Here is a 27,603-nt window from a genome sequence, read left to right as displayed (position 1 = left end):
GTCATCTTTAACAGAACGAACTGGTTGGAAAATGGTGGTGGTGAGGTTGCAAGCTGAAATATTGACTTTTTGTAAAAAAAAAAAATCAAAACTGGCGGGGGGGCATGTAAGGGGTTTCACTTGCTGAAAACATTTTGGGGTGGGTTTTTTTTGACAAAATAAATTGTTTTTCTGTTTTCCAATGAAAAACAAATTTTTCAAGAGAAGAAGCTGCTTTCTGTGAAAATATTGTTTTGTCAAACAAAAAAATCTGTTGGAAAAAAATGTTTTGGTCGAAAAATGTTGACTAACCCTAGTTTGCATGTTTTTATTTACTCTATTTTTCCAACCGGGAAGCACCAGATATGTCTGTATGATGAGTAAGGCTATGATTCTGCCATGGGTATTTTTAGTAAAAGTCCTGGACAGGTCACAGGCAATGAACAAAAATTCACAGCAGCCTTGATCTGTCCCTGACTTTCACTAAAAACATCCCTGACAAAATGAGGAGGGAGGAGGCGGTGGCTGGGGAGCTCTGGGGAATCCCCCACTGCCTTCTGGGGCAAGGGGGTGCCAGAGAATCTCCCGCTGCCCTGTGGGGCTGGGAGCTCTGGGACAGCTGGGAGCTGAGGAGGGGGGGGTCCTCTGCTGCCGCCATGGCTGGGCTGCTGCGGGAGAGTCCCCCCACCCCACCGCCACTGCGGCTGGGCTGCTGCGGGGCCCCAGTGTCACGGAGGTTGCAGAAAGTCACAGAATCCATGATTTCCGCAACCTCTGTGACATACTCTTAGCCTTAACGATGAGCGACTAAACTGGTATGAATGGACACAAACCTTGATATTGCCTAAAAACCAGTTTATCTACCATATAGAAAAGGAACCCAAACCAAAAATATCCCAAAGCCTTGGTATATTCTCACTATGCTAAACTGAACTGCTCTACCTCCAGATTTGTACCCTGATGAAACAATTGAACATTGAACAATTGCTAATTATTTTGTTCAAGGAATTAATTATTTTTCCCTGTTTCTTGATGCAACTGCTGCTCTGTGTTTTCTACAGATCCTCCTCAGAAAAGATTGCATTAGGACCTACAATAAATATAATATAAAATAAAGCCATGATTCTAAACCGGGGCCAGACTGGTCAACTGTTGTTCTTGTTAGTGCTCGAGCTGATTGAAAATAGAATTTCCATCTTACAGAAAATCCCAATAATTTCAACCTGGGGCAGGAATCACTTGAACTGCAACGCTCCATAGTGCCCTGTGCTGGTTCAGGCAGACTCCGATTAGCAGCAAATGGACCCAAAAATGAAATATTTTGTTTGGATTTGCCCCAAGGAAAACTGGCAAATTTCTGCAAAATCGACATTTTCCCAGGGAAAATGTTGATGGAATGGAAACTACATTTTTTGTCTAAAAGACATTTTGGCAGGAAATTGCCAACCTGCTCTAGTTGGTACCTTGCTCGGTGAATAGTGCATTCAAATTGATGGCCTCCTGGAACTCTACGGAGCAAAGTCTCAACTGATATTAGATCCCATAGCTCTATTGAACTGCCCGGGTTTACACCAGCTCAGAAGATGGCTGTATGACCCTACTCTCAGAATTAGGTCCTGTGCACGCTGAGGAAGAGTGGCACAATCTGGCACTCTAGGAAATATCCTCTGCTGCATTTCTATTTAAACACTGATTTCAAGTCACTCACTAGACTGTTGTTTCCAAAGAGTTGTAAAAACAGGAGTATTTCACTAATTTGTTTGTTCTCCATGCCAAACAAGTGAACTCTGGTTAAACCATCTTTTCCCCATCAGCATTCAGCTTATACATTTTATAGCAGGATGTCCTTATTCCAACTAATTTTTTTAAAGTGGCGTTAAAAACTATTAATTTCTCTGTGGTTTTAGTGAAGGAAAATGTTATTTTCTGAGTTAACAAAAATGAAAAATATTCCTGTTCCTGGCGTGGAATATAAATTATATAAAGTTACACAGTAAGACCCCAATATGAAGTCCTATAATTCATTGGCACACAGTAACTGCTAGGGAAGTCATTGAAATGACTGTCTAAAGTGAATGCCATTACACAGCTCTCAAAATGGATAATGTGCAGGATCTTCTCCTTTTCCTGCCCAATTTTTGTGCCTGGAAAATGCTTCTCTGTTGATGAGCAAGTACTGTGTGCTGATCATAGCCAGGGGACTGGCAATTAAAAGTGCCCTTGAATAGCACCTAGCTGAGTGACATGAGGACCCTGGAATAGCTCATTTTAAAAATAGGTTTGTATTGTTTATATTTGGCAATAATTTGGAATGGTGTTTCAACATTTGGTTATTGTTGTGTTGTTTGTATTTTCTTTTGGCAAATAGTTATAAATTACGTAATAAGAAAAATGGGAGCTGCCTCATTAAGAATAGGGAGGGGGCACTTGAAGAGGGCTCTGAGCACTGTGATTGTGGCCAAGTGAGGAGTGGGCACAGGAGAGCACTCAGCCTATGAGAAGCTCCCAAGAAATGTGTTAAAATTCCAAGAATAAATAGAATTCCTCTTCAAAACTGAGCCTTCTTGTTGAAGGTGCACCAGTGACATTTGAATAAGCACATTTGAAATCCTCATATGGCATGATCTGCTTTACAAACGTTACTGAGCTAGCCTGTCATATCACATGACATCACGTATCATTGAGGGAAATGTTATAACTAGAGTTGTGGACATAACCCATTTTTCAGTACAGTGGCTGAACCAAAAAATCAGAGAAAAAATTTGGTTCGGGTCAACCCAAAATAAAAAAAAATGTTTGATTCTTTTCCAGCGAAATGAAGAAGTTGACAAAACTTACATTTGGTTTCCTTTTTGTGGGTTTTTAATCTTTTAACAATTTTTTTTAAAATCAAATTGAGTGAAATTTCAAAACAAAATGTCTTTCTGAAATGAACAATCAAAATGTTTCATTTGAGAAAGGCTAAAACAAACCATTTTCACATTCCCAGAAAAATATTTTCAGCTGAGACAATTTGCTGAAATTGATCCAAATTTGCAAATTGTTCATCAACCCAAATCTGTATTTTTCAGCAAAATAATCATCATCATCATTTGCACAAAACATTTCCCCTAGATCTAATCACTACTTAATTTTACACATGAGGAAGCTGCTGTTTAAGGGTGGGATTTTCAAAAGCATTCAGGGATGACCTATATTAATCCCATTGGAATCGGTGGTAAAACTCCAACTGACTTATCATAGAATCATAGACTCATAGAAGATTAGGGTTGGAAGAGACCTCAGGAGATCATCTAGTGCCACCCCCTGCTCAAAGCAGGACCAATCCCCAACTAAATCATCCCAGCCAGGGCTTTGTCAAGCCTGACCTTAAAAACCTTTAAGGATGGAGATTTCACCATTTCCCTAGGTAACCCATTCCAGTGCTTCACCACCCTCCTAGTGAAATAGTTTTTTCCAAATATCCAAACTAGACCTCCCCCACCTGCAACCTGAGACCATTGCTCCTTGTTCTGTCATCTGTTACCACTGAGAACAGTCTAGATCCATCCTCTTTGGAACCCCCTTTCAGGTAGTTGAAAGCTGCTGTCAAATCTCCCCTCATTCTTCCCTTCTGCAGACTAAATAATCCCAGTTCCCTCAGCCTCTCCTCATAAATAATGTGCCCCAGACCCCTAATCATTGTCATTGCCCTCTGCTGGACTCCCTCCAATTTGTGCACATCCTTTCTACAGTGAGAACTACAGTTGGTTGAAGCTTGGAATTTCTGATCGGGGGAAATTCTGACATTTCAAAATTTCCTTTGTCCCATCTTCGAATGAAAATTCAAACTTCTTAAATTTCCCACAAAATTAGAACTGGGGGAAGATTTTTGAACGAAGAGTAAAAAATGCAGTTTTGGTCCACCTCAAACTATTCACAAATTGGACACAAATAGTTTAGACCATTCACAAAATGGCCAGAAGGGGGGTGCTGCTACCCCCTCCACTTTTGTACCCCGCACTCCACTTACACGTCTAAGATTCAGGTTTCAATCCTTGCTCTGGAACGGATCTAAAATGGCCTTCTTCAAGTCACTGAAAATATGTCCCCCTTTGCGTCAAACTAAACATTGGGTTTTTTTTCAATTCTTTTTGGAACTGCCAGCAAATCAAAGAATCATTTATTCACCGAGCGCTACTGAAAATTATGGGGGGGAAATTGTTTCAGAAATATCAAAATGACTTTATTTAAATTTTTCATTTAGATAAGGTTGAAGTTCTTCATTTTGACTTTATCATTTTGATTAATCTATTATTTTACATTCCCTGGGCCTATACCACAAAGCCCTACTTCCTTTATTGTAGAAGGCTGGTCTTGCAGTGAAAGCACTGGCTTAAGACAGAGATGATCTGGGTTTGAGTCTCAGCTCTGTCACAAACCATTCTCCTGCTGGTACCGGACAATGGAGGAATATACTACTTAACTGAAAATGATAGAAAGTTTGGTACGTTGACCCATCCCATCCCCTGGTTCTTTATGAACTGCTTAATAATTATGGTACCTAGCTCTCATATAGCACTTTTCATCAGGCAATCTCAAAGCGCTTTACAAAAGAGGTCAATACCATTATCCTCATTTTACAGAGAGGGAAACTGAGACAGAGAGTGGTAAAGTGACTTGCCCAGGGTCACCCTGCAGGCCAGTGGCAGAGTTGGGAATGGAACCTAGGTCTCTTGACTTCACTGCTCTATCCGCCACACCACACTGCTTAGAGGGAGAGTACAGAACTCTGTTTAAATTTTGTTTGAATTTGTATAAAAATAAAAAATAATTCCCTGGGTCTGGTATACAATGGCATTATGGACTCTGCTGTAACCATATTTGGCCCAGTACATCTTTCCTTCAGAGAGGAGTCTCCTACGGAATCTAGTAAGCAATCTGCACGCATCAGGAATGCAGAATGAGGCCCCGTGGGAGAACTCACATACACGCACGTAGTACGCTTTCATGACTTCCTTCGTCCACAGAGATTTAGGCCCTGATGCTGCAAGAACTTACACACCCGCCTAACTTTACTCATATGAGCAGTCCTATCGATTTCAAGGGCATTACCAGAATGCCTCACACGAAGCACGTACATAAGTGGAGGCAATGCAGGCTAGTGGATTGGGCACTGGGCTGGGAGTCAGGAGACCTGGAGTTCATGCCACCCTGCCATTAACCTGCTCAGTAACTTTGGGCAAGTCTCTGTGTTTCTGTTTCCACTCCCAACCTTGGTCTATTTAGATCATAAGCTCTTTGGGGCAGGAACTGTCTCTTACTACATGTTTGTACAGCACCTTGCACAATGGGGCCCTCTTGGTGAGAGACTCTAGGCACTAACACAGAATAAGTCTATGCAAGAGCTGCTACGGACGCCCAGCTATGGAGCTGCAGCTGTGTTCGGGACTGCTATAGTGTCGTTGCTTCCTACATCGACAGAAGGGGTTTTGCCATCTATGTAGTTAATCTGCCTGTCTGAGAGATAGTAGCTAGGTTGATGGGAATTCTTCCCTGGACCTAGCTGTGCCTCCACCAGGGGTTAGGCTGACCTAATTACATTGCACAGAGTGCAAAATTTGTCACAGCCTGAGCAATGTAGCTAGGTAGACCTCAGCTTTAGGTGTAGACTAGGCCATAATTTAAATAATAAATAAATAATAATAAGTGTTTGCAGGATCAGGATTTTCTAGTATCCTTTCCACTACTGCCTTAAGCAAACCAAATAGAAGCCCACATGCTAAATCTTGCTAACATCTGCCATCCCCCAGATAGCAAAACACAACATTGTTCATGTTTCCATCTCACTGAGGACATGGGCAGGCATCAGCATATTTACTGTGTGTTTCCTATTTGGTTTTGTTAACAAAACAGTTGGGATCATACTGTACTTAAGACTGTAAGCAAGTAAATCTTTCTTTAGGAAGAAACACACGTGCAGATATTTGATCCACATTGTTTACAGTCTTCTCTGAAAACATTCTAATGGCTCTCATCACAAGAAACTCTCTGATGCCTTTTGCCAACACAAAAATCCAAAGGAGTGGAACTTTTTTTTGGAATTGGACATTAAAATTCCCTGCAAAGCCATCATCTTAGAAACTGTTCTCATGGAGCTATGTAACATTCAATAATAAACACAGCGGTTTGTTTGACATTAAATAACAAAAACTGTTTTTGAAAAGATAATTTTATTGGAAACAATGTATTTTGAAACTAATTTGTCACGTCTAATGCCAAACCAGAGCAGGCCATAAAGAGACAGCTTTCCTGCTGCAGTGATATATGGCCTTTTAAATAAAATATAACACAGGGTGCATTTCTTCACTTGGCTTTGATCTCTGCAGAAGGTGTGAAAGTGCTTGTTTAAAATGTTTCTGCTTATTTCTTAATTAACCGTTGATGGTTCAACAATAATGGATATAGGGAAGTGAGTTGGCATTCTGGCAACTTGGGGTGAAATCCTAGCCCCATTGAACGCAATAAGAATTATGCAGTTGACTTCAATGGATCCAGGATTTCACAATGGATCCAGGATTTCACCCTTGGGTTCAATTCCTGGCTCTGGCATTGACCCACTATATGGCAAGTCACTTTACCTCTCCGTGTCTCTGTTTTCCCTCCAACTCTTTGTCTATTTATATTGGAAACACTCACTCTTTCTCACCAGGTGTTTGTACACCAGCTTGTGCAATGGGCCCCCCACCATGGTTGGGCACTCTAGGTGCTACTGTAATACACATAATTAATAGCAATAATGTGCAGGCTTAAATGACCATTGTCCACCACTGAGCAAACACAAAGAAAACTCATGCAGCCGAAGAGCTTTCTCTTTTGATTGTTGACGAGAAGTATCTTTTTTCTCTATTTCTCCAAAAATTATTGGCTCACCTAGTGAATGACATAGATTCAAGGTAATAATTTTCATTCATATGTAAAATTGCAATGAGCTGTCAAAGGAATTCTTAAAAAATAACAACATACAAACACACAACCAGAAAAGCCCTGCACCTCTGTCTTCTGACATCACATGTTACTCAGATCACAAGGGAATATTTCCACCGTGTGGGAGGTAGGAAAAGGAGCCAAGGAAGTGAGTGTCAGAAATGAGGGGAAAACAGCTCTGAGCAGAAAAGAGTAGGGAATGCTGGTTCGTGAATGAAAACAGCCACAAAAATGTCCCTGCACAGTGGGGCCTAATCCAATACCCAGTGAAGTCAATGAGAATCTTTCTCATAGGAAACTGAGTCAAAGTATTCAGTATGAACGTGTGTGGATTTTTACTACTCTGCAATACAAGAGCGCCTGTCCGCTGCTCTCGGTGCACTCGACAATCTTTTAGAAGATTCACATGAACACGTGCACGTATGTGGACCCATCTGCTCCCCTGAGGTCAAATCAGACCACGCAACAGCAATGCGAATCAATTAACCTCCCTGCAAAATTGCTTGGCCCACGTGGGCTACTGCTCCTTTTCCTTACAACTAAGGGAGGAAGGCGGGAGCTTGGAGTGTGCCCTGTAGGCTAACAAACGCAGGCAATAGGGGGAGTGATAGCTAAAGGCTTGGACAATTTAAAGACATCCCAACCGTAAAAAAAAAAAAAAAAAAGCCGACTTTCAATCTGCTACAACAGCAGGTTGGTGTTTTGTCAGCCAAGCTGGTACTGGAAACAATCTATCTAGACATGAAAGTTTTAATATTTGTTCCTTGCTGATATCCTGTTATATTACTATAATAAAGGCTACCTTTGCTAATATTTACCTTGTTATCACTCATGTACATATCTTGCCTTCTTTGTTTGCACTTCCGCTAGCAAATTTGCATAGCATTCCCCTACCCCCACTTAAGCTCGCCACCCCAGTGCAGTCCACAGCCAGAAGGTTTGTGCTGAGCACTCCAGTACCTCGCTGTCACGCTGAAGTTGCCCAGATTCTACACCAGCTTCCTTTTCACTGCCCCTTGCTGAGAATGGCAGGAGTGATGCTGAAGGAGGAACACACTTCTAAAAAACTGAAAAACATAATAGTTCATATTCTGTCTCAAGTTCCACATGTGCCACCCACTGAAGTCACTGGGCTTGCAACTTTATGGGTATAACTGGGGGCATAACTGACTCACCATCCTTATTAACAGACCTGCCAAATCTTTTAGGACCTGGTCTTCACGCCCACTAAAATCCATGGCAAAACTCCCATTGACTCCCAGGAACAGGAGCTGCTGGAGGAAAGTTATAACATCCCGAGACAAAGGACTAAGGCTCAAACCTTCAAAGGTATTTAAGCGCCTAATTCCCATTGATTTCATTGAGAGTGAAGTGGCTAAATACCTTTGGGGATCTAGGCACAAGGGTCTTGATCCTTCATTTGCTCGAATTGAGACAGCCCGTCAGAGTTAAGGATGCAACTGCTGATAGTTCTGCATGCTGGGATACCACCATGATGTGTGTGGAGTATGGGTAGAGAGAAAGGACTGATTAACTGGATTAGCTATCTGACCCGCCTATCTAATCCATCTGTCCATCAATCTAACCCATCTAATCCACCCATTTGCCCGATAAGAATGTAAGAATGGCCATGCTGGGTCAGACCAATGGTAGTCACTATCCTGGGTTCTGACAGTGGCTGGTCCGAGGGCCAGAGGGAATGAACTGAGCAGGGAAATGTATCGAGTGATCCATCCCCTGTCATCCAGGCCCAATTTCTAGTAGTCAGAGGTTTAGGGACATCCAGAGCATGGGGTTCATAAAATCATCAAATATCAGGGTTGGAAGGGACCTCAGGAAGTCATCTAGTCCAACCCCCTGCTCAAAGCAGGGCCAATCCCCATTTTTGCCCAAGATGCCTAAATGGCCCCCTTAAGGATTGAACTCACAACCCTAGATTTAGTAGGCCAATGCTCAAACCACTGAGCTATCCCTCCCCCCAAGGATTGCACCCCTGACTATTTCAGCTAATAGCCATTGATGGACCCATCATACATGAACTTATCCAATTCTTTTTTGAACCCAACTATTTCATATGTTGCTTTCACAACATCATAAATTGCTTTTCACAACATCCCCCAGCAATGAGTTCCTCAGGTACTTCCTTATGTTTGTTTTAAACCTGCTTCCTATTAATTTCATTGGGTGATCCTGTTTCAATCCAACAGATGTACAGAGCAAATAGAGAGAAGAAATACAAAATGAGATCAAGTCCAAAATTAGGACAGCTTTTGAAAAGGGGGGACATAAAAATTAGGGATGGATGACCCAGTTCAGAAAAAAATATTCTGACCTTCGGCCATTCTTAGAATGAGCTCTACCCAAACTTTTCCTAAAAATATAAATTTGTCTGTCTTAGTCATTTTAATTTATTTATTTATTTATTTTGCATGCCTGTGGCCTGCTGAGTTCTGGCCCGGGCCAAGACTGGAAGTAGCAGGAATGTTAGAAGCCAGCCTGGTCGTGTGTGATAACCAGCCCAATTGTGCCAGGTCAGGAGCTTCAAATAACACCGTTACGATTTAAATAAGCCTCTGACTTTTCCACTGCTTATTAGAACTGAGCTCTAAAATGTTTGATGTTCATCCATGGCTAATAATGATCAAGCTATTTATAAAAGAAACTATTTACTTTTAAATAGACCGAATAGTTACTTGAATATCATTTTTTGGTTCATGGCCAGATTTTCAAAAGTCCTCAGTCCTCAGCAGCCCCCCATTGAAAACGATGCCCCTGATTCAAGAAAGCACATGGGCAAGAACCTGATCAATGGCCCATTGAATTCAGCCTTAAGACTCTCACTGACTTCAGAGAGCTGTGGATCAAATTCCATGTGCTTAAGTCCTTTTTTATTCAGGAAAACACTTAAGAACATCCTGATGCATAGACAATCCAGGAAGTTTTTGGAAAGCGTAGGGGACAATTTCCTGGCGCAAGTGCTAGAGGAGCCAACTAGGGGGGGTGCTTTTCTTGACCTGCTGCTCACAAACCGGGTAGAATTAGTGGGGGAAGCAAAAGTGGATGGGAATCTGGGAGGCAGTGACCATGAGTTGGTTGAGTTCAGGATCCTGACGCAGGGAACAAAGGTAAGCAGCAGGATACGGACCCTGGACTTCAGGAAAGCAGACTTCGACTCCCTCAGGGAACGGATGGCCAGGATCCCCTGGGGGACTAACTTGAAGGGGAAAGGAGTCCAGGAGAGCTGGCTGTATTTCAAGGAATCCCTGTTGAGGTTACAGGGACAAACCATCCCGATGAGTCGAAAGAATAGTAAATATGGCAAGCGACCAACTTGGCTTAATGGTGAAATCCTAGCGGATCTTAAACATAAAAAAGAAGCTTACAAGAAGTGGAAGGTTGGACATATGACCAGGGAAGAGTATAAAAATATTGCTTGGGCATGTAGGAATGTTATCAGGAGGGCCAAATCGCACCTGGAGCTGCAGCTAGCCAGAGATGTCAAGAGTAACAAGAAGGGTTTCTTCAGGTATGTTGGCAACAAGAAGAAAGCCAAGGAATGTGTGGGCCCCTTACTGAATGAGGGAGGCAACCTAGTGACAGAGGATGTGGAAAAAGCTAATGTACTCAATGCTTTTTTTGCCTCTGTTTTCACTAACAAGGTCAGCTCTCAGACTGCTGCGCTGGGCATCACAAAATGCGGAAGAGATGGCCAGCCCTCTGTGGAGATAGAGGCGGTTAGGGACTATTTAGAAAAGCTGGACATGCACAAGTCCATGGGGCCGGACGAGTTGCATCCGAGAGTGCTGAAGGAATTGGCGGCTGTGATTGCAGAGCCACTGGCCATTATCTTTGAAAACTCGTGGCGAACCGGGGAAGTCCCGGATGACTGGAAAAAGGCTAATGTAGTGCCAATCTTTAAAAAAGGGAAGAAGGAAGATCCTGGGAACTACAGGCCAGTCAGCCTCACCTCAGTTCCTGGAAAAATCATGGAGCAGGTCCTCAAAGAATCAATCCTGAAGCACTTGCATGAGAGGAAAGTGATCAGGAACAGCCAGCATGGATTCACCAAGGGAAGGTCATGCCTGACTAATCTAATCACCTTTTATGATGAGATTACTGGTTCTGTGGATGAAGGGAAAGCAGTGGATGTATTGTTTCTTGACTTTAGCAAAGCTTTTGACACGGTCTCCCATAGTATTCTTGTCACCAAGTTAAGGAAGTATGGGCTGGATGAATGCACTATAAGGTGGGTAGAAAGCTGGCTAGATTGTCGGGCTCAACGGGTAGTGATCAATGGCTCCATGTCTAGTTGGCAGCCGGTATCAAGTGGAGTGCCCCAAGGGTCGGTCCTGGGGCCGGTTTTATTCAATATCTTCATAAATGATCTGGAGGATGGTGTGGATTGCACTCTCAGCAAATTTGCGGATGATACTAAACTGGGAGGAGTGGTAGATACGCTGGAGGGGAGGGATAGGATACAGAAGGACCTAGACCAATTGGAAGATTGGGCCAAAAGGAATCTGATGAGGTTCAATAAGGATAAGTGCAGGGTCCTGCACTTAGGACGGAAGAACCCAATGCACAGCTACAGACTAGGGACCGAATGGCTAGGCAGCAGTTCTGCGGAAAAGGACCTAGGGGTGACAGTGGACGAGAAGCTGGATATGAGTCAGCAGTGTGCCCTTGTTGCCAAGAAGGCCAATGGCATTTTGGGATGTATAAGTAGGGGCATAGCGAGCAGATCGAGGGACGTGATCGTTCCCCTCTATTCGACATTGGTGAGGCCTCATCTGGAGTACTGTGTCCAGTTTTGGGCCCCACACTTCAAGAAGGATGTGGATAAATTGGAGAGAGTCCAGCGAAGGGCAACAAAAATGATTAGGGGACTGGAACACATGAGTTATGAGGAGAGGCTGAGGGAGCTGGGATTGTTTAGCCTGCAGAAGAGAAGAATGAGGGGGGATTTGATAGCTGCTTTCAACTACCTGAAAGGGGGTTCCAAAGAGGATGGCTCTAGACTGTTCTCAATGGTAGCAGATGACAGAACGAGGAGTAATGGTCTCAAGTTGCAGTGGGGGAGGTTTAGATTGGATATTAGGAAAAACTTTTTCACTAAGAGGGTGGTGAAACACTGGAATGCGTTACCTAGGGAGGTGGTAGAATCTCCTTCCTTAGAGGTTTTTAAGGTCAGGCTTGACAAAGCCCTGGCTGGGATGATTTAACTGGGAATTGGTCCTGCTTTGAGCAGGGTGTTGGACTAGATGACCTTCTGGGGTCCCTTCCAACCCTGATATTCTATGATTCTATGTGCTCTCCTGAATAGGGATGCTGTCCTGAATCAGGGCCTATCAGAACAACTGACTTTAGCAAAGCTTTTGACACGGTCTCCCACAGTATTCTTGCCAACAAGTTAAAGTACGGGCTGGATGAATGGACTATAAGTTGGACAGAAAGCTGGCTAGATTGTCGGGCTCAACAGGTAGTGATCAATGGCTCCATGTCTAGTTGGCAGCCGGTATCAAGTGGAGTGCCCCAAGGGTTGGTCCTGGGGCCGGTCTTGTTCAATATCTTCATTAATGATCTGGAGGATGGTGTGGATTGCACCCTCAGCAAGTTTGCAGATGACACTAAACTGGGAGGAGTGGTAGATACGCTGGAGGATAGGGATAAGATACAGAGGGACCTAGACAAATTAGAGGACTGGGCCAAAAGAAATCTGATGAGGTTCAGCAAGGACAAGGGCAGAGTCCTGCACTTAGGACGGAAGAATCCCATGCACCGCTACAGACTAGGGACCGAATGGCTCGGCAGCAGTTCTGCAGAAAAGGACCTAGGGGTGACAGTGGATGAGAAGCTGGATATGAGTCAGCAGTGTGCCCTTGTTGCCAAAAAGGCCAATGGCATTTTGGGCTGTATAAGTAGGGGCATTGCCAGCAGATCAAGGGACATGATCGTTCCCCATGACTTATGAGGAGAGGCTGATGGAACTGGGATTGTTTAGTCTGCGGAAGAGAAGAATGAGGGGGGATTTGATAGCTGCTTTCAACTACCTGAAAGGGGGTTCCAAAGAGGATGGATCTAGACTGTTCTCAGTGGTGGCAGATGACAAAACAAGGAGCAATGGTCTCAAGTTGCAGTGTGGGAGGTTTAGGTTGGATAATAGGAAAAACTTTTTCACTAGGAGGGTGGTGAAGCTCTGGAAGGAGTTACTTAGGGAGGTGTTGGAATCTCCTTCCATAGAGGTTTTTAAGATCAGGCTTGACAAATCCCTAGCTAGGATGATTTAGTTGGGGTTGGTCCTGCTTTGAGCAGAGGGTTGGACTAGATACCTCCTGAGGTCCTTTCCAACCCTGATATTCTATGATTCTATGAACCGGGAGATACTAGGTGCTGATCATTTCTAGAAAATCTGGCAATTCTGGCTGATTCTGCAAGTTCTTAGCACATGCGTAACTGTAAGTATATGTTTCAGAGTAACAGCCGTGTTAGTCTGTATTCGCAAAAAGAAAAGGAGGACTTGTGGCACCTTAGAGACTAACCAATTTATTTGAGCATGAGCTTTCGTGAGCTGCATCCGATGAAGTGAGCTGTAGCTCACGAAAGCTCATGCTCAAATAAATTGGTTAGTCTCTAAGGTGCCACAAGTCCTCCTTTTCTTTTTGTAAGTATATGTTGTAGTTCATCCCTGTTCAACAAAGGATTTAAGTACATGGAAAAGGGATGGACTTAGCACATGCTGAAGTATAAGCATGTGATTTAAGTGGTTTGCTGAATCTAGGGCTCAGTTAAGTGTCTAGAGGGGCGCTGTGGTCTTTTGAGAATTTGGCAAATTGCATAGGCCCTGTCTCCACTAGAAAGCTTTACTGGCAATAGTTCGACTGGCACAGTGCCACTGACAAAACTATATTCACCCTCGGCCAGTTGGGCCAGCGCACTGTGTCCACACAGCATCACGATATGTCGCTGCAAGGAGTGCTGCACGGTGGCTGGGAATCCCAGAATCCTCTGCACCGCATTCAAGAACAGTGCCTTGAGTTCCTGTGTATTGTAGGATACCCACACGCCTCCCAGGGAACTCTGAGAATTGGGGCTCAGATGCCCACAATTCCTTCTGCTCCATCCCATAACCACACCCGTTTCACGTGCTGTTTTTGAATTTGTGGCTGCAAACGGGGGTGCAACCCAGAGGAACACAGCACTTTTCTTCATGGCGAAGACCAGGCCCAGGACTCTGGGGTATTTGCGAGGCTGCAGCACACAAAGGGTACGTCTACACGGCGAGCACAGCCGGCAGCCCCGAGTCTCGGAGCCTGAACTGACAGACTCGGGCTCACGAGGTCACGCTATGGTGCTAAAAATAGCAGGGTAGACGTTGCGACTCGTGCTCTGCAGTTGGGGGGGGGGGACGGGCTTCAGAGCCAAAGCCACAACACTTGTGCAGCTATTTTTAAGCTGCAGCATGAACCCTGTGAGCCCGAGTCTGTCAATCCAGCCTCTGAGACTCACTGCCCCTCACTGTGTAGATGCATGTTCCGAACAGGCTCAGCTGAGGGTGAGTAGACAGTGAAGGCAGCAGCTACACTGATTCAGCTTTTCGTGGAAAGACTGTGTGGGAGCTGTTGGGTGCTGAGCACTTTTGAAAATCAGGTCCTTATTTTTCAGTCCTCAGGACTTAAAGAGAGACTACGCAGCCCACGAAAGGAGCAAGCTTTAATCTGTCTTTACAACAAACTATCTAGCGATTAGTCAATCTCACTCTATGATGTTAAGGTTTAGAAGCATTTTGGTGGTTGATCAGCAGATACACTCTACGCACACTGTAAATAAGAGTCTTCATATGTCAAAGAATTAATGGATTTTAAGGCCTTACTTTTATTATTATCACAGTTGTGATTTAGAACCCAGTTTCCTCCATGTCTATTTGAAGCGGGCAAATTTGGTGTTGCAAAGGGCTCCTCTGATGTTCTGTCAAATTTCCATGCAAATAAATCTCATTTCGCTGATGTCTGTAAAGTTTTGCTTTATAGCAGAGGTCTCTCAGGGAGCTCTGTCTTCAATAAAAGGGGGTAGAAGTGGAACTACTAATTTAGTTTCTTTAAAAGGCATGTATTTTCATGCACATTAAATCCATCTGTTTCTGAAATGTATGCCTTTCTTCAATGTGTAATTTGATAAAACCCAAAAGAAAACCTTGGAGCTCCAAACTTGAAACAGAAATAGAGCGAGAACAGCTGAGAACTTTACTAAAGGGAAAAAAAATACAACATATTTTTAGAATGCAAAAATTTTAAAAATACAAACAATGGATTTTGATGCAATCTGTCCGCAAGTCATTAAATTCACTGAAAAAAGCAAAAACAGCAAATACATTATCTATTGCTGTTGTTATTTATTATTTATATTACTGTAGTGCTTAGAGGGCCCAATGACAGATCAGGACCCTATTGTTCCAGGCTCCATACAAACAGGCCCCGATCCTGCAATAGGGTCTGCATGGGCAGATGCTTGTATCTGTGTGGAAACTCATTTGCTTCAATGCGAGTGCAAGATCAATTTGCTCAGGGTCAAGGCCCTATGTACAGCTTGGAGCATTAGGGCTTAAAACTGTGTCAGGGTTTCTTTCTTAGTAGCAACAGTATGATCTGACCTCCAGGCCATAGTATTTCACCCCATGTGCATCAAGCCCAGAGCAGGCAAACCTCTTTGTAAGCAAACAGACAAAAACTCTTAGAAAATATCCATCCAATATCTGTACCAACCACAGATCCACGTTAGCAGCGGTGGGAAGTTTGGCCGCCGACGCATTAATTCCACTGCCAGCATATGTTATTCAGTGACACAGAAATTGCACTTCATGGGTGAAATGCATCTTGCCATACACAAGCAAAAAACCCTCTTGACTTCAAGGAAATAAGATTAGACAAAGGCTAATCACAGCAGAGCCTCAAAAGCTCCTCTGCAAACTGGTATAACGCAAGGATCATGGGGACAAGCACAGGGCTAGTTACATGACTCCCATAAGCAGGATTTGCCCCAGTGTTCCTGACTGTTTCTAGTTGCTCAGAAGCCTTTGGGGTTCTCTTGTAACTAAGCTTTGTCTAGTCTCTTTTCTTCAAAGGAGCTGAGAGATTTATGCCTTTGTTTCCATGCATGTACTATTTTAAAGCCAGGTTTTAAAAAGTGCTCAGAACTCGCCCCCACACTCCATCAGGGGGCTGGGTTTTTAAAGAGCTTGGTTCCTGTTTAGGCATCTAACTGAGGTGGGCAGACTTTCCATAGCACTGAGCATCCAGAAGCTCTTAATGAGAGCTTCTGGCTGCCAAAGTCTTTGGAAAATTTAGCTCTTAATTTCCTTCAATAGTATTTTGGATAGCTGAGATCTATACTAGAAAAATACAACAGGGTTTGGGTGGGCGTTCATTCCAGTCAAATGTAATACTGATTAAAGGAAAATGCTAAATAACAGAACTTAAGAATACAATTTTTTTCTCTGGGTCATTCTGCTTTCAAACATATTTAGCTCTTCAATACAATCAATATTTGAATGAATGACATACAAATAGCATACCATGTCAGAAAAATATCCCGTCACTTTAAAATAAAGAACACTTTGTTCTTTCCTTAAATAGTTTTGGTGTTATATTAATACAACACTTTTCACCAGAAATGAGACCCTTGTACTAGAGTGATAGAAAAAGTGCCTAGTGTAAAAGAATGAGATACACTGTATTTATTTCAGGCAATAATATTGATATGTTAATAATCACAGTGCGGGGCAGGAAGAAATCAAATAAATTGTGTTTTAACAGTCTATTTCCAGGGTATAAAGTTTACTTTCCTGATGAAAAATCTTTCATGATATCAGTGAGAGTTGATAGTCAGGCTTCCTAAGTGAGTTTGGTGCTTTTTAAATTTCACCCCAAACCATTTTTTTTTTTACAGCAAGTTGAAATTGTTCACCATGTCCTCAATGTGACTATACAGAATTGCATGATAGGTCTCTTGTTTCTATAAATTTATTCCACAGACAGCAACAACTGGAACCAAAAATGCCAAGATCTAATTAAAACTTCGAAGCCTAAACTTTCATTTAAAGTTTGACTTGACATAGCAGGCTTTTCCTTCGCAGTTTTCGGCAGAAAGTCAAGGTCCGTACATAAATATAGCAAATGTTCAAAGTACACCAGTCAGGAGCCTGTAATTCACAATTTATACTGCTTGGAAGTTGTGCAGTGGTTTCGTACTTTTTTTCTAAATTTGTGGGCCACAATTAGGGCTAAATATAAAAACAACATCTATAATTTTTACGCATTTTTTCATAACTGTGAAAAGAGCAACTTCTTTGATTTTTGTTTCATACACACACCAAACATCCTAAGGCCCCATTTTGCTTCTTTAAATTTTGTTAAGTAATTTGGTTTGTTTTCTCTTAAGCAAAAATATGTGCCAAGAATTGAGCTTTATATGAGATTTTATAAAATTATAACATTCCACCACCCAATGTGAGCAGCTGGCACCCTGCTCACTGCATCTGCTGTTTGTTTGTTTATTTGTGTGACTTTGCTAATGTTAATTTGTTGCTTATTTTTGCTCACCCTTCCTGAGGGGGTGAACTCATCTCCTTACTTCATTGTCTGTTTAAATGCTTCTATATCTCTCTGCAGTTTGAGAATAGTTCTGCTGTTATAAAATGGCCTGCTGATAACTGGGTTACATTTTCTGGTGTATTTCTGAAAGCAAACTGGTAACTAAGCTTAGAAATCATACTGCAGGGAGACAGGCTGATAAAATTGTGTTTACATTGCTTTTAGTCTTTCTTGAGATATAGGCACTGGTTTTCATTTACATGAAAGCCCCTTCACATCACTCTGGCAGTATAAAACAGCATTAAATGGGAGCAAATGTACATGGTCCTCAGGGCTGATCTACACTTTAAAGTTTTCCCAGCATAACTATGTCTGTGAGGAGGGGCGATTTTTGCCCACACAGTTATACTTGTAAAAGCCCTATTGTATCAGTTATACCAGTGTAAAGTTGTCTCGTATTGATATAGTTTATTTTGATTCCAGACCTGGAATAAGCTACACTAGTATAAGCATTTTTATATCAGTATAATTGCATTCATATGCCCCTTTCAATTTAACTATAACGGCATAGTTACAGCAGGAAAACCTTAAGTGTAAACAGGTCCTTACTGTAAATAAGAATCAGGCCCATGGGCCGTGTTCCTTTCTATTGTTTGAAGAGAGAGCAGTGCTTGTTTATGTCTCTATGACAAATGTATCTCACTGGGTTCTTTATACCGGTTGAGAACAAGACTACTGCAATGGTGCGTTGAAGTCCAGCATGCCGAAGGAGCTATTCTGTTACCGAAGCGGGTTTATAGAAGGTTTATAGAGTTGAGGTAGCAGGAAGTCTAGAGCGCAAGGCCAACCATGAACGAGGTTGGAGGATGCAATCCTGAGCAATTTAAGAAATCTAATCCTTCCCGTACTGACTCTTGCCAAAGGAAGACGACTTGCAAGGGAGCAATAAAGATGGAAGTCCATGGCCATGCACCATAGCCACGTGAATCTACTGCTGCTGAGTTCTTCACAAAGACTAGCATAAAATGTTTGCCTTTCATTTAAAGGGAGGCATCTCTGTGTGTGTTGGGCTCTTAATCACTTTAATATGTTTCCCATGCACCATACAGCTCAATCTGATCCTTGTCATAGCCTGGTTGTGTTGAGTGAGGGATCACCACAACACTCTCACTGTTTCCATGGCAACAGACTGTGATGCCACAAACAGAAGAGTCTGCGAAGTAACAAGTTTTGAGTTCCCAAGAATGAGCTACAAACACAGGGAGAGAAAACTCACACCTGTCCCTAGCAAACGGAACTATAGAAATCAATCACCCGTTTTATAATTCCTTTAAGACTTATTATTGGGCTACAGAATAAAGATCCCATTTTATTGTGCATGTTTCCATTTCAGTTGCAATTCATTTGTAACAGAGGTTTCCCTGATGCCATCAAACTGCCTGATTCTGGAGAATAAGATGGTCATGTGGGAAGAGAATATTTAAGAATATTTTTTCTTGTGAAAGCATTTGTCATTTTCTCTCTTCATTTTATTGTCCACCCTGGTTCTTTCAAGAAATGGGAATGTGACTGATTTTCTATACAGTGCTGTGCATGAATATAATTTAAGAGAAAACCACCATGGCTAAAATAAAGGTATTCCTGAGTATTAGCTATGGGAATTTTCAAATTAAGATAGAAAAGAGGGAGAGACATGCATAGGGAGAGATGTTTGGGTTGACAGAGACTCCTGTAGGCTGAGTGAGCACTTATTCAGCTTAAAACATATAAAGCCAGATTTTCAATGGGTTTAAATTGTCCTGGGCCCATTGAAGCCAATGGAGCTATGTTCCTTTATGCTAGCTGCGGGTCTAGCCCTTAAGAAGAAGATTTTCAAAGGCACCCAGCTCCCATTGATTTCCCCCATAGCTGGATGCCTGGCTGCCCTTAGTTACCTTGAATCCCCTGCAGCACACACACGTTTAGAAGCATGGTTAAACATGTCTAAACTATGCCTGAGTCATCAAAATATAAGCTGCACCTTGATACAGTTTGTTGTTGCAAAATTTGCCTTTACTGGACTTGCATCAAAGGTTTCAGTGCTGGCATCCAAGTTCTCTAATACTTGTTCCCTAAGATGACAGGTACTTTATACTGTGCTAGTAGATAGAGCACAAGCCTGGAACTCAGGACCCCTAGGTTTATTCCTGGCTCTTCCACTGCTTTGCTGAATGACCATGGACAAGTCACTTTCTCTCTCTGGCCTCAGTTTCCCCATCTGTAAAATGGGGTTACTGATATGACCTCCTTAAAGAGCACTTTGACAGCTACTGATGATAAGAGAAAAGAAAAGGAGGACTTGTGGCACCTTAGAGACTAACAAATTTATTTGAGCATAAGCTTTCATGAGCTACTGCATCCAATGAAGTGGGCTATAGCCCACGAAAGCTTATGCTCAAATAAATTTGTTAATCTCTAAGGTGCCACAAGTCCTCTTTTTCTTTTTGCGGATACAGACTAACACGGCTGCTACTCTGAAATAAGAGGAAGGTATCATTGTTATTATTAATTTACCATTATTTCTACTTCGATTTTAAAAAAGTATTTTACATTCTCCTTTAGTGCAGAAGGTCTTCTAGAAGTGTCTAGAAACATCTCCCATTTTTCATCAGTTAGGGAACAGAGAGCTGAGCTCTTTTGAAACTGCCCAACCCTCAGCCCCAGCATTCAATGGGAGGGGGTAGGAGATGTGTCATGCTGCTTGGAGGGCAGGGAAGACTAGCTCATCCCCCTTCTCAGATTCTCCACGCTTTTTTTAGCTGGGACTGCAGGAACCAGACTAGGTGATTGGCTGACATGTCTGCCCTACCCACCCCAGCCTTGCAAACTCTTGGGGGCTTTTCAACATCCCATTGTTCATTCATCTGCATGTCATGCTGAATGTGGCTACTTATTTGGGTGCCTAAGTAGTGCCAGGCTCTGGGTGTCTAGGCAGTCAGGCCTGGTAGTTGGAACCATAGTCAAGGGTTGCAGCCTGCCATAGAGTCAAGGCCAGCACTGAAACCTGGGGCAGGCTGTGGGTCACGACCAAGGTCAGCGTCTGTAGACAAGCCAAATCAGGATCGTAGCTGGAGTCCAGATGCAGGCCGAAGGTCGAAGCCAGGCTGGAGTCAGTCCAAGGGCCGGAGGGTCAGGAGGCAGATGCAGGGCTGGAGCGAGGTCAGATTAGGGCTTGGATAAATTGGAAGCAGGCTGGAACAAGGCTGAGGTAGGACCAGGAACCGGATCAAGGACAGACTAGAAGCCTAGGGAGCCTGTAACACCTTGAGGCAGCCAAGAAGTGCTCTTGTACGGACAGCGTAACTGTCAAGGTTCCTCCCACACTCTGAACTCTAGGGTACAGATGTGGGGACCTGCATGAAAAACCTCCTAAGCTTATCTTTACCAGCTTAGGTCAAAACTTCCCCAAGGTACAAAATATTCCCCCCATCGTCCTTGGATTGGCCGCTACCACCACCAAACTAACACTGGTTACTGGGGAAGAGCTGTTTGGACGCGTCTTTCCCCCCAAAATACTTCCCAAAACCTTGCACCCCACTTCCTGGACAAGGTTTGGTAAAAAGCCTCACCAATTTGCCTAGGTGACTACAGACCCAGACCCTTGGATCTTAAGAACAATGAACAATCCTCCCAACACTTGCACCCCCCCATTTCTGGGAAATGTTGGATAAAAAGCCTCACCAATTTGCATAGGTGACCACAGACCCAAACCCTTGGATCTGAGAACAATGAAAAAGCATTCAGTTTCTTACAAGAAGACTTTTAATAAAAATAGAAGTAAATAGAAATAAAGAAATCCCCCCTGTAAAATCAGGATGGTAGATATCTTACAGGGTAATTAGATTCAAAAACATAGAGAACCCCTCTAGGCAAAACCTTAAGTTACAAAAAAGATACACAGACAGAAATAGTTATTCTATTCAGCACAATTCTTTTCTCAGCCATTTAAAGAAATCATAATCTAACACATACCTAGCTAGATTACTTACTAAAAGTTCTAAGACTCCATTCCTGGTCTATCCCCAGCAGAAACCAGCATATAGACAGACACAGACCCTTTGTTTCTCTCCCTCCTCCCAGCTTTTGAAAGTATCTTGTCTCCTCATTGGTCATTTTGGTCAGGTGCCAGCAAGGTTACCTTTAGCTTCTTAACCCTTTACAGGTGAGAGGAGCTTTCCCCTGGCCAGGAGGAATTTCAAAGGGGTTTACCCTTCCCTTTATATTTATGACAGTAACTTGTAGCTCTGCAGTGTCAGTGAAGTACTTGGACATGGAGGTCATCTCACCCAGACGTTGCTGCATGCCTGAGGGCTGAGTCTCTGTAGGCTCTGTGGGAGGGGTGAGTCCTGGCAGCAAAGTGAGCAGCCCTGGTCTGGCTGCAGGTTTGCCTCAGAAGCAGCCACTACTGGAGGCTGCTCTCTTGAAATTGGGCTGTCAACCTACACAGGTAAAGGGCCCAGACTTGCTCCCATTGATGTGAATAGGAGTTTTTCCATTTACTTAAATAAAAATAGGAGAAGACACATGGGCTTGTCATGATGCATAGGTGCAACACCAGGTAATGCTGATGGGAGTTACATGTACCACATGGACTTAACATTTCTCTAAGGAAGTTGTAAAGAAAGATTGTGTTCTGCTTGTTTTAGTATTTTTTAAATGGAGCAAAGTGATCTGTGCTGCAGTAGCACTGTTTATAGCAAAATGAAGCTGCAAGTGAACAGGAAATATTACGCTGCACATTTCCACTATCTGCACATAAATGAAATTGCTCTTAGTTTGAAACTTCATGGAGGTAGAAGTTACACAAATTCTGTTACTTTGACTTTCGTCTAAACTTTTTGTGCATGTGGATGTCAATGCTGCCAGCTCTTGCAATTTTATCATGAGTCTTATGGTATTTATTTTTTCTCTTAAAGCCCCAGCTCCTGGAGTCATGGGATTATGAGATTTTCAGCTTCTATTTTTTTAAAGGTAAATTTTAGCCCTCATGGCTGTGGAGAAAAGCTCAAAAATGTGACTCGAGTACACCCTAAAGTTTTTTTTTTTAAAAATCTCATGATTTTGGGGTATTTGTGATATTTCAACATTGGGGGCTGATAATTATGTCTCTATGTGTGTGTCTGAGAGAGAGAGACAATAAATTCAACTTCTTGTTAACTTCTGTAGTCAGGGAGGCAGTGTGGTCTAGTGGCTAGGTTTCTGGAGTAGGACTCAGGAGTCCTGTGTTCTAGTCTTGGCTCTGCTACTGCCTTGCGGGATGACCTTGGGCAAGTCACTTCATTGCCCTATGTCTTAGTTGCCCCATCTACAAAGAGGGCATAATGGTACAGGCCTCCTTTGTAATGAGTTTTGTGTTCTACAGAGGCTTTCTCTGTAGATCTCAATAAAAACTAGGTATTATCATTCAGTAAAGTTAATACTTAGTACAATTAAACTGTAATGGCTTGATTGTTCATTGCTTATACTCCCACTGAAGAGGGTGGGAGATTTAGGAGGGTAAGAAAGGCAGGATAGCTCAGTGGTTTGAGCTTTGGCCTGCTAAACCCACGTTATGAGTTCAATCCTTGAGGGGGCCATTTGGGATCTGGGGCAAAAATTGGGGATTGGTCCTGCTTTGAGCAGGGGGTTGGACTAGATGACCTCCTGAGATCCCTTCCAACCCTGATATTCTATAGCAGACAAGGCTAATGCTTTTGTGCGATGGAGAGATGCACCACTCATTTTCAGTTGTGACCTACAGCAAGATTTTCCAGCCAGCATGATCCAGTGGGTAGGACTCTACACTGAGAATCAGGTGATTTAGGCTCTATACTTGGTTTTGCCACTGACCTACTGGACCTTGAGCAAGTTACTTCCTCCTCTACCTTTTGTCTGTCTTGTCTATTTAAATTGTGAGGTCTTTTGGGGCAGAGATTGTCTCTCACTGTGTGTATGTGCAGCCTCTTACAATGGGATCTTGATCTTGATTGGGGGCCTCCTGATGCTACTGTATCGCAAGTTACAATACTTGCCTCAATTATCCAGAAACAATCACTGATCTGTATACATTTAACCATGGAGAAAACGGGTTAGTGCAACAGACTCACATCATAGTTAGCTTCCCTTTTTATAAAATGTAAATACAGGCTAAGATTTGCTTGTTTTTTATGTCTCCTGCTAACTATAAGAGAATAAACATTTTTTCCAAGCATACAAAATAATTCAAACCATACGATTTTTTCTCCTTTGCCAAACAGCTTAAAAAAAAAAACCACCTAGTTCCAATATCTAACATGCAGCATTTCTGATCACTGGTGTTCACTGCTTCTGAAACTTTAATGCTTAAATAACTTTTTCTACATTTCTAAGTACATTGCAATGTTTTTCTTGTTATTTCTAAAAGGCTTGCGATATAAAAGCACACTGGTGTGCTTCCTCAGAACCGTCTTCATAGCAACACGCTGGGATGTTACAGTTCAAGAACTGCCTATTGTATATATAAACTCTCCCTTTGGCAATCCGATCACACAAGGCTAAGGAGAAGGAAACATGTAACTCCTATCATTGTTCATGGGGATCACTCACAGTCTTCCCCATGCACCATGCTGAAAGTTTACCCTCTGTGCAAGTCACTTGCAATTCCTGGGGTGTGTGGGACACCTGAATTATAGACAGGTTTAGATCATACAGAACACTGCTCATTGGTTTGAAATGCAGGTCTGAGGACTCCTTTGAAATGAAGGATTTACGAGATACCGTGTGTATGAGAAAACACTAGATTGCCTTGCAAGTATTCTTTTGGAAAACTCAACCAGAGTATACTCACAATCTGCAGGATTGTTTATTCTCTCAATGTTATGTCAATAAACTCTCATGATTCTGCCCTTTAGCCAGGCTTTTCAGAATCCACTTCCCTTGATAGTATTAGCCACTGACATTTCCACATTCTCTTTGGCACCTGAGAAGTGCAGCATAAAGCTCCAAGTTATCTGGAATCTATTTATTATTCCGCATGGGGCCCTGCTGCTCGATTGTAAATTGTTTGGGGACACAGACCTTCCTTTGTTATTTGTTTATACAGCACCTACCAGAATGGTGTCCTAAGCCGTAACTGGGGCTCCTTAGTGTTACCCCAGGACATAATAATGGTTTGTGAAAATAGAAGGGTTTTCTGAGATCATCAAGTAGCCTGGGACAAGAATCCTGGAGTCAGGGAATGACATTTTCATAATAAAAAACGGTGATACCCTCAGAGTGACAATCCCTGTCTGGGTTCAGATTCTGGGATCCTATCTTCTTCCTGTTTAGGGAATCCTAGTATACAACTCAGTGCTGTTAAAAACAATCCTTACTAATAATAGTGAAGACACTTGTCATTAAACTGAGACCACCAAGTGTTTCCCCACCTCACAGAGATGTTGGGAAGATAAATACACTGGAGATTGTGAGGGACTCAGATATGATGGTAATTGGGGCCATATACATTCTTTGGCTAGGCAGTGGTGCCTTTAGCCCAATGCACATACATTAAACTAGAGAGAAACAGTTAATTGTCATAATAAATCAGAACGTTCCTTCACCCTATGGCTACAGATTGTTGGCCTGAAGTGGAAATGCTAGAAATCAAACTGAATAGTCCCCCCCAAAAAAGAAATGACTCCACGGTGTTTCTCTAAGTGCTGTTTGATTCACAGCACCTGCTGCTCTACAGATCTCATGACAGCGTTAGGATAAAGCAAAGAAAATCTGGAAACAAGAACCCTGTGAAATCAACTAGCAAATTAATCACTGTCCACTTCCCTGGTTCTTTCATTCCATACATCCCCCCAAAGCACTTCATAAAATAATGAAATTAACAGCTCACAGGACTTTCAGATTAAGACAAATTAAACACAGGAGACTTGATCTCAGATTAAAAATCTGAAGCTGAATAAAAGACTGACGTCGACAAAAGAAAGAAACTCCAGAGATTAGAGAACCCAGCTGCTAATAACGCTGCAGCCCACTGATTTTATATTGAGAGTTATCCTGTAAAAGGAAAAAACAAAGCTGGAGTCATCAGATCCAAACAATGACTTGAAACGTATGGTTGAAAAGCTTTAAGAATTCTTGTAAGTATGGGGCGTATCCTGAATCTGCTAGTGCAGGTTGCTCGAAAAATCAGCACAGGAGGAAGAAGCTACTGAGTAACTATGAATGTAAATTAGCAATCACCATTGTGGCCATAAGTAAGGGAGAACAACACTAGGGAGGCTTTGTGGAAGAACAGTGAAGATGTGGCCTAAAAAGGAGAGAGTGGCAGAGACCATGCCTCCACCTGTTCTTCCATGAAACCTCCCGCCCTGGGGCTGCCCAGTGTTATTTATGGCAGGCACGGTGCATGAGGTATCAGCATGGGTCTCAGAAGACTTAGGTTCAACTTCCAGCTCTGCCACAGAATAGCTCTGTGACCTTGGGCAAGGCACCCAGTCTCTCTGCACCTCAGTTTCACAGAAGTAAAATGGGGATGACAGCATTCCACTCTCTCTCCGCAATCTTGAGTGGATCAGTACATTAGAGATGGCAAGGTGCTCAGATACTGGAGTCATGAGGGCCAGATCGATAGACCCCAATGATGCTTAGGCAATATGGCCAGTACGTTACACCAAATCCACTATGATATTGGCCGTAGCAAATGTTGATATTACGGTAATATACAAAGGCCCCAGTTGCGATTGGGCCCTGTTGTGCTGGCCAACCATACCCTCCCGCCTTGGCACACAATTTTGCATACGTCCCGATAGGAAGATGCTTTCATGAGCTAAGGATTTTGTTACCTCATCTGTGCTTCAATGCACTGTGAGAACCTTCCTGCCTTTGCAATGTAGCTTTTTGGTATTTGACCCGCAGTCTGAAATGCAATAAAAAATAATGGTAAAATTAACTATGTATACCTGCGCGTAGCTAAGGGACTCAAGACACTTTCCAGCTATTCATTAAGGTGAAGCATCACTATGAGACAAGTAGGTATAGGTATGTCCATTGTACGTGCTGGACTAGTGGACAGGGCACTGAAGGACACCTGGGTTCTCTTCCCCAGTTCTGCCACTGCCCTCCTGTGTGAACTGGGGCAAGTCCCTTCATCTGTCTGTGCCTCTGTTTCTCCTCTAACCCTTTCTCTGTCTTGTCTAATTAGATCCTCAGCTAAGGAAGGTCTAATGAAAAGGAACAAAGAGAAGAAAAAATGTTTACTTCAGGTTTTTTCCCCCCGAGCCTGTGGATATCGTTCCCATCTTTAGAAGGCTCTTTCCAGAAAGGATGTCTTTGCTGTTGTCCCAGAATAAGGACAGAATGGCCTTGTTAGCATTTTTCTACCATTTTTTCAAGTTTCAGTTTCAGATTTCCCCATTCCATGAAATCAGATAATGTTTAACTTTTCACAATAGAATGCATGGCCTGCCCCACCTCAGGGCAGTAAAAAGACTTTACAGGATGCTAAGTCTAACCAGTCAAAGCGTAACACACGTCTGTTATCCCTGACTACCCCATAAAACAGGTGACTTGACAGCCCAGGTCCAAGTGGAATTGCAGTTTGCTCTGGGTTCTCCCTCTCCATTTAAAAATGATCCCATTGAACCTAGATTATGAGGCAGTGCAGCTGGCATTCTGAGGAGGTGCACAGATCTTGAAAGGGGCACTGTAGTGAATTCCTTTCTAGGGACTGATTGTAATCTCTTCACAAGAATAATTGACTCTTACTAGGTGTTTGTACAGCGCCTAGCACAATAGGACCCAATTTTGGTTTGCGGCTTTTGATGCTACTGTACTGAAAAAACAAAAACAAATAAACTTAATAGTTATAAATTGTGTCACAAAAGAATCATCAGTGACAAAGCCAAAACAAGACCCAAGAATCCTGATTCCCCAGGCTACTCTACCCCCTAGAACATATTCCCTTCCTGCCCAAAGAATCCAGGTCAATTCTGTAGTGGGTGAGATAACCCCAGCTGTAGATTTCTGCTTCAACTCAAAGAACACATAAGGGAGTCCCTGTAAAAAACCATAATGGTCGAAT

This window comes from Lepidochelys kempii, chromosome 5, assembly GCF_965140265.1.
Source record: "Lepidochelys kempii isolate rLepKem1 chromosome 5, rLepKem1.hap2, whole genome shotgun sequence".
Taxonomy (NCBI): domain Eukaryota; kingdom Metazoa; phylum Chordata; order Testudines; family Cheloniidae; genus Lepidochelys; species Lepidochelys kempii.
The sequence above is the reverse complement of the archived record's forward strand: the minus strand, read 5'-3'. Positions refer to the sequence as shown.